The sequence below is a fragment of the Oncorhynchus mykiss genome, chromosome 29, assembly GCF_057628025.1.
Source record: "Oncorhynchus mykiss isolate SJ-2025 chromosome 29, ASM5762802v1, whole genome shotgun sequence".
In the NCBI taxonomy this organism is placed as follows: domain Eukaryota; kingdom Metazoa; phylum Chordata; class Actinopteri; order Salmoniformes; family Salmonidae; genus Oncorhynchus; species Oncorhynchus mykiss.
The window spans coordinates 9,368,040-9,376,254 of record NC_143050.1 but is presented as its reverse complement, the minus strand read 5'-3'; the positions used below and the strand labels follow the sequence as shown (position 1 = coordinate 9,376,254).

The 8,215-nt window shown below is 44.1% G+C and overlaps 1 long non-coding RNA gene across 1 annotated transcript; it reads right to left on the bottom strand.

Moving 5' to 3' along the window:
* Positions 1 to 566: 566 nt before the first annotated feature.
* Positions 567 to 1,142, bottom strand: LOC149970336 (uncharacterized). Its single transcript, XR_016493188.1, has 2 exons — positions 780 to 1,142; positions 567 to 622 (listed from the first exon to the last, which is right to left on the bottom strand). It is a non-coding gene; the product is annotated as an uncharacterized LOC149970336 (long non-coding RNA).
* Positions 1,143 to 8,215: the final 7,073 nt, after the last annotated feature.

Here is an 8,215-nt window from a genome sequence, read left to right as displayed (position 1 = left end):
TAACCAGCAACACACAGAAATGCTGACCATACTTTGCTTTTATGAGAGATTTGCATTCAGAAATGCAAGCTGCCTCACTTTCGGCTGATGCGGTTTCTTCTCTCAGTAATTATTTGTCCCGTTTTCGAGAAGACCCTCTCAGAGCCGTTTGGGAGCCAAAAGAGATGGCTCTTTTTTGGTGAGCCAAATGAACCTGCTCACTGAAAAGAGCCAGAACGCCCATCACTGGTTCATCTGCCACTAGGCAGAGTCTCCCTGTCATGACTTTAGTAAGCCGTGGGGAGACAGAGGCCTTGTTCTTCCACCAGCTCAGAGGATCTGCAGCGGCTCCTCCAAATAGGATCGGCTCTCCATTATGGCATCTGCTTAGGGATTCCTTCGTGCTGCATCCCCAGTTGCTCTCTCGTCAAACAGCATCCAAACAGCAGATGTTTGTGGCACTACTGCTGGTGCTTCTGCTCTGTCTGATCCCTCTTCTTCATGTTGCCCTGGTGCCTGTGTAGCCGGTGCTATACTACACCGCTGTAACTCTGCGTTGTGTGTGGTTGATAGAGACCATAAACGTGGACTTTGGAGATCAGGTAGTTTTAATCAAGCAGAACTGACTCTCTGCATCTTGCATCTGCATCCAAAAGGAAATAAAACATTTGTAGAGCACATCTGTTCTGAGAATCGTCGCCTCTTTCTCTCTCAGTGCATCAAAATAATTTGGAATACAAAAATTAATACACTCTCTCCTTATTATACATAACATATTTTACATTGATAAAACCACATACCTGCATCCAAAAGGAAATAAAACATTTGTAGAGCACATCTGTTCTGAGAATCGTCGCCTCTTTCTACAACAGATGCACAATAGGAGGGACTGGGATCATTCGAGGAGCTAGCCATCGTTCACACATACAATAGCCTGCTAATACCTTAGCTAGCTATTAACCACATGTTGAATTCAGAATGTTGATATCATCCTAAAAAGTACAATTACAAGTGCATCTTAACAATACCATCCACTTATGAGTAACCTCTAAATATACATCATTATTCATGAACAAAACATTGTGTGTATGACTTTGTACTTAAAAGAATCAAACTTTTCTGAAGACAGAAAAAGCGTGCCTACCTCTCTCAGTGCATCAAAATAATTTGAGCACGAGCACGCCGGGCAAAACGTAAGTACACACTCCCCTTCTCCCAGGATGCAGGCATGCATAACAAATCAACACAACATATTGATATATGAACCTGGTGAAATTCACATAGTACTTTAACAACTGTTACACCTGAGCCAGCTGACTGCTGGGGCTGTCCCTCCCTGCTGCTGAGGTTATTCTTTGAAGAGCCTCATCAATCGCTCTGGCATCACTGAAGGCTAACTTCTTAAACCTGGGGTCAAGTGCAGTTTCTGATAGCACGTGATTATATTCCATTCTGTGGAACTTTCTGTCCGTTGATGAACATATGTCCATCAACTCTGTCACGTGTCCTGTGGTTACATTTGCTCCTCTCTGGCAGCTGGCTGTGATTGGCTGCAGACCCTTACACAGGAGTATCATTATTGAGGCTGTCACATAGCTGAAAAGAGAGAACAGTAACTTATTAGTTCAGGTTCATGTTCTGTCTACTGATACAACATTCTCATCTACTGCTCATCTACATATATAATACTGGAGTAAATAATGATGTAGTAATAACTGCGTACTGTACCTCTCTCCACTGATCTCCACAGTGACCTGCTCAAAGGGTTCCAGGACTCTGCACACCTCCTCCACCACCTCCCGTTCCTCTCGGGTGAGAGCATCAACAGGTGTATTGACAACGGCCAGGGTAGAGATGATGGCATCCGCTTCAACATGTAAAATGTTTAATTCTACCTTGTAGTGCAGTCTTGTTTAGGCCTCAGCTCAGGCATCCCCATCTGGCGTTGTGTACACTTTAGTTTATCTGCACCTACTGTGCTCCTGTGGAAGTATTCCACAGCTGCTTTCACTTTGTCCACAGTGGGCTTCGTCACCGTTTTATTTCTCTATTTTGGTTAGGTCAGGGTGTGATGTGGGGTGGGCCTCTATCCGCGGTGTCGGCTCTGGTGCGAGACATAGACCCCGCTCCACCTCTGGCTCACCCCACTTTGGTGGCGCCCCTGGTGTGGGGACCCTCGCCGCTGACCCCGGACTGGGGACCCTCTCTACCCCACATCACACCCTGACCTAACCAAATAGAGAAATAAAATGTCTCTCTAAGGTCAGGGCGTGACACACCTTCAGAGCATCTCTTACAATCAGGTTGATTGTGTGGGCAGGACATGGATGATGGGTCCATTTTAAAATGTTCATGACTTTGGTTATGTTAGCTGCATTGTCGCTAACACAACAGACCACTTTTCCATCTACTTGCCATTCTCTTGCCACTCTCAACAGTTCCTCTGCCAAGTTATCTGAGGTGTGTCTGTCGCTGAACTCAAATCAGTCCAGACGACAGCTAGACATTAAACCATCTTCAATGAAGTGACATGTAACCGACATGTAAGAAGTGGTTACCCTTGATGTTCAGCAGTCAGTGGTAAGGCAAACTGCAGTAGCTTTTTGGACTCTTTCCCACACTGAAGCCTCTGTGCTCTCGTACAGTTGTTGAATAAGTGATTTTGAAAGGGTTTTCCTGCTTGGAATTGTGTACATTGGATTTAGACTATTGCTATAATTTCTAAAACCTCTCTCCTACACGATGGAAAATGGCTGGAAATCGGTGACAATTGTTTTAGCCAATGCAATATCAATTTAGGCTTGTTTTGCTGCAGACATAGACTTTGGCATAAACTGGTCCATAGAAGACTGCGTTGCTGTGGGTCGCGGAGTAGGTCTACTTGACTGAGTGGATACATCTCCACGTGTGGAGGTGCTGGCTCCACCACTACCGCTAGCAGGCCTACTTGACTGAGTGGATACATCTCCACCACTATCACTAGCAGGCCTACTTGACTGAGTGGATACATCTCCACGTGTGGAGGTGCTGGCTCCACCACTACCACTAGCAGGCCCGCTAGTTTCTCGAAGCTCCACTACAGCTAGCTTCACAGTTGGCTGCACAGTTCGCATATGCCGGTGTAGGTTGTGAGTAGAACCGGCTTTATATGAGATTTTGTTTTGAAAAAATTCTACACTGTGCTCTAACATTGTCTACATTATTAAAATGCATCCAAATGTTACTGTGATTCCAACTCATTTTCCAGCTGTTGTTTTCACAGCTGTCCTTCTTCTCTCTCCTCGACTGGAGAGAGAGGAAGCGTGAACGACCCAAACACACGGCTCAAACAGAGGGATGCTATGTTAGCTAGCTGGCTATAACAGAGGGATGCTATGTTAGCTAGCTGGCTATAACAGAGGGATGCTATGTTAGCTAGCTGGCTATAACAGAGGGATGATATGTTAGCTAGCTGGCTATAACAGAGGGATGCTATGTTAGCTAGCTGGCTATAACAGAGGGATGCTATGTTAGCTAGCTGGCTATAACAGAGGGATGCTATGTTAGCTAGCTGGCTATAACAGAGGGATGCTATGTTAGCTAGCTGGCTATAACAGAGGGATGCTATGTTAGCTAGCTGGCTATCCAACACAGGAACTCTTCCAAGTCAAGGTAAGATTTTGGTTTTATTCATTTATTGCCACGGGGCCCGCTGGTGTAACTGCTAAACTGCTTGCTGACTACACTGTACTGCATGATTGTAGTGGGTTTACCAACCCGTTAGTTCTAGTAGCGATGTTGACTATGTTGTTCGCTAGCTAATAATGGCGATAACGATCTAGGCTGTGTGTAGAGGTTAGTGGTTATGATATGAAGGTTTAGCTATGGAAAGTATTTTTTCGCCCGGTTCACAGTCAGATGTGAGGACACAGCAGTTCACCGGACACAGGACTGAATCCAAACATGACACTGTTGATTTTATGTGCATTTTTACATTTACTGTACTTTTTGCCATATTTGTAGATAACGAAATCCTCTGGATGCATTCATTCAGCAACATGATAATAATATTCCTTGAAAATGTGGGGTAGGTGCAACAGAAGACAAAAAAAAATGACAAGGGTTTGAGTGAGAGGACTAACTGGTGTCTCCAAGTGGACACACACCTCTCCAAAGTGTTCACAGTTCCTAAGTCATTTCAACTATAAGGTGCTTTTTTTGAGTTCTCCTATTTTTGCTGTTGAGGAACTAGAGCAAACACACTTATAGTTATTTTGTTTGCAAAAGCCCTGTTGTATCCCTGCTTTTACACAACTACTGTTAACGCAATCCTAAAAGGTCCATTATAAATCCCTGGGTCAGGTGGGTCATTATCTGAATGCTTGTACTATTGCCAACATGACTAGCTAAATGTTACAAGATGATTCAATGAAGCAGATTGTCATTTTTGGTGCTCATGAAATGAAGTCATATGAGTGCTCTCAGATGCGTGGTCCACGGCACATTTTTCACAGCAATACAAACAAACAGGCTCATTCTGTTCAGGACAGCCCAACGTATAACACCATGTCATCTTGTAATTGTACATCAAACATAGTGATGTTGAACTTTGACACTGTATATGAGTTTTATAGAAATGTGAAGTCCACATTTGGACTACTTGTATAACATCAAAGCAGTATGTATTATAATCCTCAACATCTCATTTCTCAAAAATACACGGTGTCCTCTTAATTGACAGAATTCCCCTCACTCAGACAACAAAACATTTGCAAATGTTACCCGATTAGCGGGTACTCTGGTTCAGAACGGCTGTCAGTAAAACAGAGAACCTGAGCTCCGACGCCATGTTTAGCATGTTACTGTACAGCCACTGCGTTCCAATTTAGGCTCTTATCAGTGTCCAAATCTGCCATTTTCAACCAGCATACAAGGTAAGAGTGTAAAGGGCTACTGAGAGTTCAACCAAGCCAACCAGTTTATTTACCACAGGCTGAGTTGCTAAAGCACTCATTATCTTTATTAAGTCTTTTGTCTGAAAGGATCTGGGTGTGTGTGTAAAAGTCTGTGCAAATGTGTAGTGTTTGTGCGTCAGTGAGTGTGATGTGTGCGTCTGTGTCTCTTTCTGTGAGAGAGCAGTTTATTGTGTTGACAGAATCTGATTGGGGTCACTTGTCCAACCCGCTTGTCCAGCGTAGCCTAGTGGTTAGAGCGTTGGACTAGTAAACGGGAGTTTGCAAGTTCAAATCCCTGAGCTGACAAGGTGCAAATCTGTTGTTCTGCTCCTGAACAGACAGTTAACCCACTAGTCCATCATTGAAAATAAGAATTTGTTCTTAACCTACTTGCCCAGTTAAATAAAGGTACAAAAATATATATATATATGTAAGTTACAAATAGTGCTCAAGTGGGTTGAACTGATTTGACATCATAGACCCCTTCTTTCTCTCTCCACCCCTCACAATTCTCTATTCGCTTCTCTCTCTATATTGAGCCCCCCCAGATGATAAGTAAAAAAAAAACGGTAATATTGTGAAGCAATATCTCTCTGCCAAGTCCTTTTTTAATTCGTCCTCAAACTGTTGTAGTACACTGAAATCGCCAGAAGAGGTCCCCATTGACCTGTCTCTGACTCCTCAACTGTTATTTGACTGCAAAGAATGAGACAAGACAGACAGAAAGACACATTAGAGGGAGAGACAGGAAAGATAGGGGTTGTAGTAGTCTACACTAGACAAAGAACATTGAATAGTGAACAGGGAACAGTGAACAGAACAGTGGACAGAACAGTGAACAGTGGACAGAACAGTGAACAGAACAGGGTACAGAACAGTGAACAGAACAGGGGACAGAACAGTGAACAGAACAGTGGACAGAACAGTGAACAGAACAGTAAACAGGGTACAGAGAGCAGTGAACAGGGTACAGAACAGTGAACAGGGTACAGTGAACAGGGTACAGAACAGTAAACAGGGTACAGTGAACAGAACAGTGAACAGGGTACAGAAAAGTGAACAGAACAGGGTACAGTGAACAGAACAGGGTACAGAACAGTGAACAGGGTACAGAACAGTGAACAGGGAACAGAACAGTGAACAATGTACAGAACAGTGAACAGGGTACAGTGAACAGAACAGTGAACAGGGTACAGTGAACAGAACAGCGAACAGAACAGTGAACAGGGTAAAGAACAGTGAACAGGGAACAGAACAGTGAATAGTGAACAGGGTACAGAACAGTGAACAGGGAACAGAACAGTGAACAGGGAGGGTAAGAACAGAGACAGGAGAGATGAGAAGGGTGCAACTAAAGAGACTAGGAATGAGTGAATGGTAGAATAAGAAAATATTATCACAGATTGATGGGAACGAAAGAGGTTGGGGGTTTAACTAAATAATTTATCGAAAGAATGATAGCAGGAGAGAAATACAAAATAATGAAAAGAGAGAGGGAGAGAGATGTGTGGGTAAAGAGAGAGGTGTGGGTAATAAGAGAAAAAGAGGTGTGGGTAAAGAGAGAAAGAGAGGTGTGTGGGTAAAGAGAGGTGTGGGTAATAAGAGAAAAAGAGGTGTGGGTAAAGAGAGAAAGAGAGGTGTGTGGGTAAAGAGAGGTGTGGGTATAGAGAGAAAGAGAGGTGTGGGTAAAGAGAGGTGTGGGTATAGAGAGAAAGAGAGGTGTGGGTAAAGAGAGGTGTGGGTATAGAGAGAAAGAGAGGTGTGTGGGTAAAGAGAGGTGTGGGTATAGAGAGAAAGAGAGGTGTGGGTAAAGAGAGGTGTGGGTAAAGAGAGAAAGAGAGGTGTGGGTAAAGAGAGGTGTGGGTATAGAGAGAAAGAGAGGTGTGGGTAAAGAGAGGTGTGGGTATAGAGAGAAAGAGAGGTGTGTGGGTAAAGAGAGGTGTGGGTATAGAGAGAAAGAGAGGTGTGGGTAAAGAGAGGTGTGGGTAAAGAGAGAAAGAGAGGTGTGGGTAAAGAGAGAAAGAGAGGTGTGGGTAAAGAGAGGTGTGGGTGAAGAGAGGTGTGGGTAAAGAGAGAAAGAGAGATGTGTGGGTAAAGAGAGGTGTGGGTATAGAGAGAAAGAGAGGTGTGGGTAAAGAGAGGTGTGGGTATAGAGAGCAAGAGGTGTGGGTAAAGAGAGGTGTGGGTATAGAGAGAAAGAGAGGTGTGGGTAAAGAGAGAAAGAGAGGTGTGGGTATAGAGAGAAAGAGAGGTGTGGGTAAAGAGAGGTGTGGGTAAAGAGAGAAAGAGAGGTGTGGGTAAAGAGAGAAAGAGAGGTGTGGGTAAAGAGAGAAAGAGAGGTGTGGGTGAAGAGAGGAAGAGAGGTGTGGGTGAAGAGAGAAAGAGAGGTGTGGGTGAAGAGAGAAAGAGAGGTGTGGGTAAAGAGAGATAGAGAGAGGTACAGTGCATTTGGAAAGTATTCAGACCCCTTCATATAGACTCTCAGACTATGAGTCACAAGATTCTCTGGTCTGATGAAACCAAGATTGAAATCTTTGGCCTGAATGCAGTGTCACATCTGGAGGAAACCTGGCACCCACCCCTATGATGAAGCATGGTGGTGGCCGCATCATGCTGTGGGGATGTTTTTCAGCAGCAGGGACTGGAAGACTAGTCAGGATCAAGGGAAAGATGAACGGAGCAAAGTATAGAGAGATCCATGAGAACACTCAGGACCTCAGACTGGGGCGAAGGTTCACCTTCCAACAAGACAACGACCCTAAGCACACAGCCAATACATCGCAGGAGTGGCTTTGGGACAAGTCTCTGAATGTCCTTGAGTGGCCTAGCCAGAGACCTGAAAATAGCTGAGCAGCAATACTCCCCATCCAACCTGGCAGAGATTGAGAGGATCTGCAGAGAATAAGGTGAGAAACTTCCCAAATACAGATGTGTCAAGCTTGTAGCGTCACACCCAAGAAGACTCGAGGCTGTAATCACTGCCAAAGTTGCTTCAACAAAGTACTGAGTAAAGAGCCTGAATACATGTGTAAATGTGACATTTTTGGTTATTTTTTTATACATTTGCAAACATTTCTAAAAACCTGTTTTTGCTTTGTCATTATGGGGTATTGTGTGTAGATTGATGAGGGGAAAAAACAATTTAATCCATTTTAGTATACGGCTGTAGCGTAACAAAATGTGGAAAAAAGGCAAGGAGAATACTTTCCGAATGCACTTTATGTGTGGGTGAAGAGAGACTAATTTATCACCGACCTCAACCCAGAGTCTCAGAGTCTTCACAGTCAGCCCACTAACAGCCC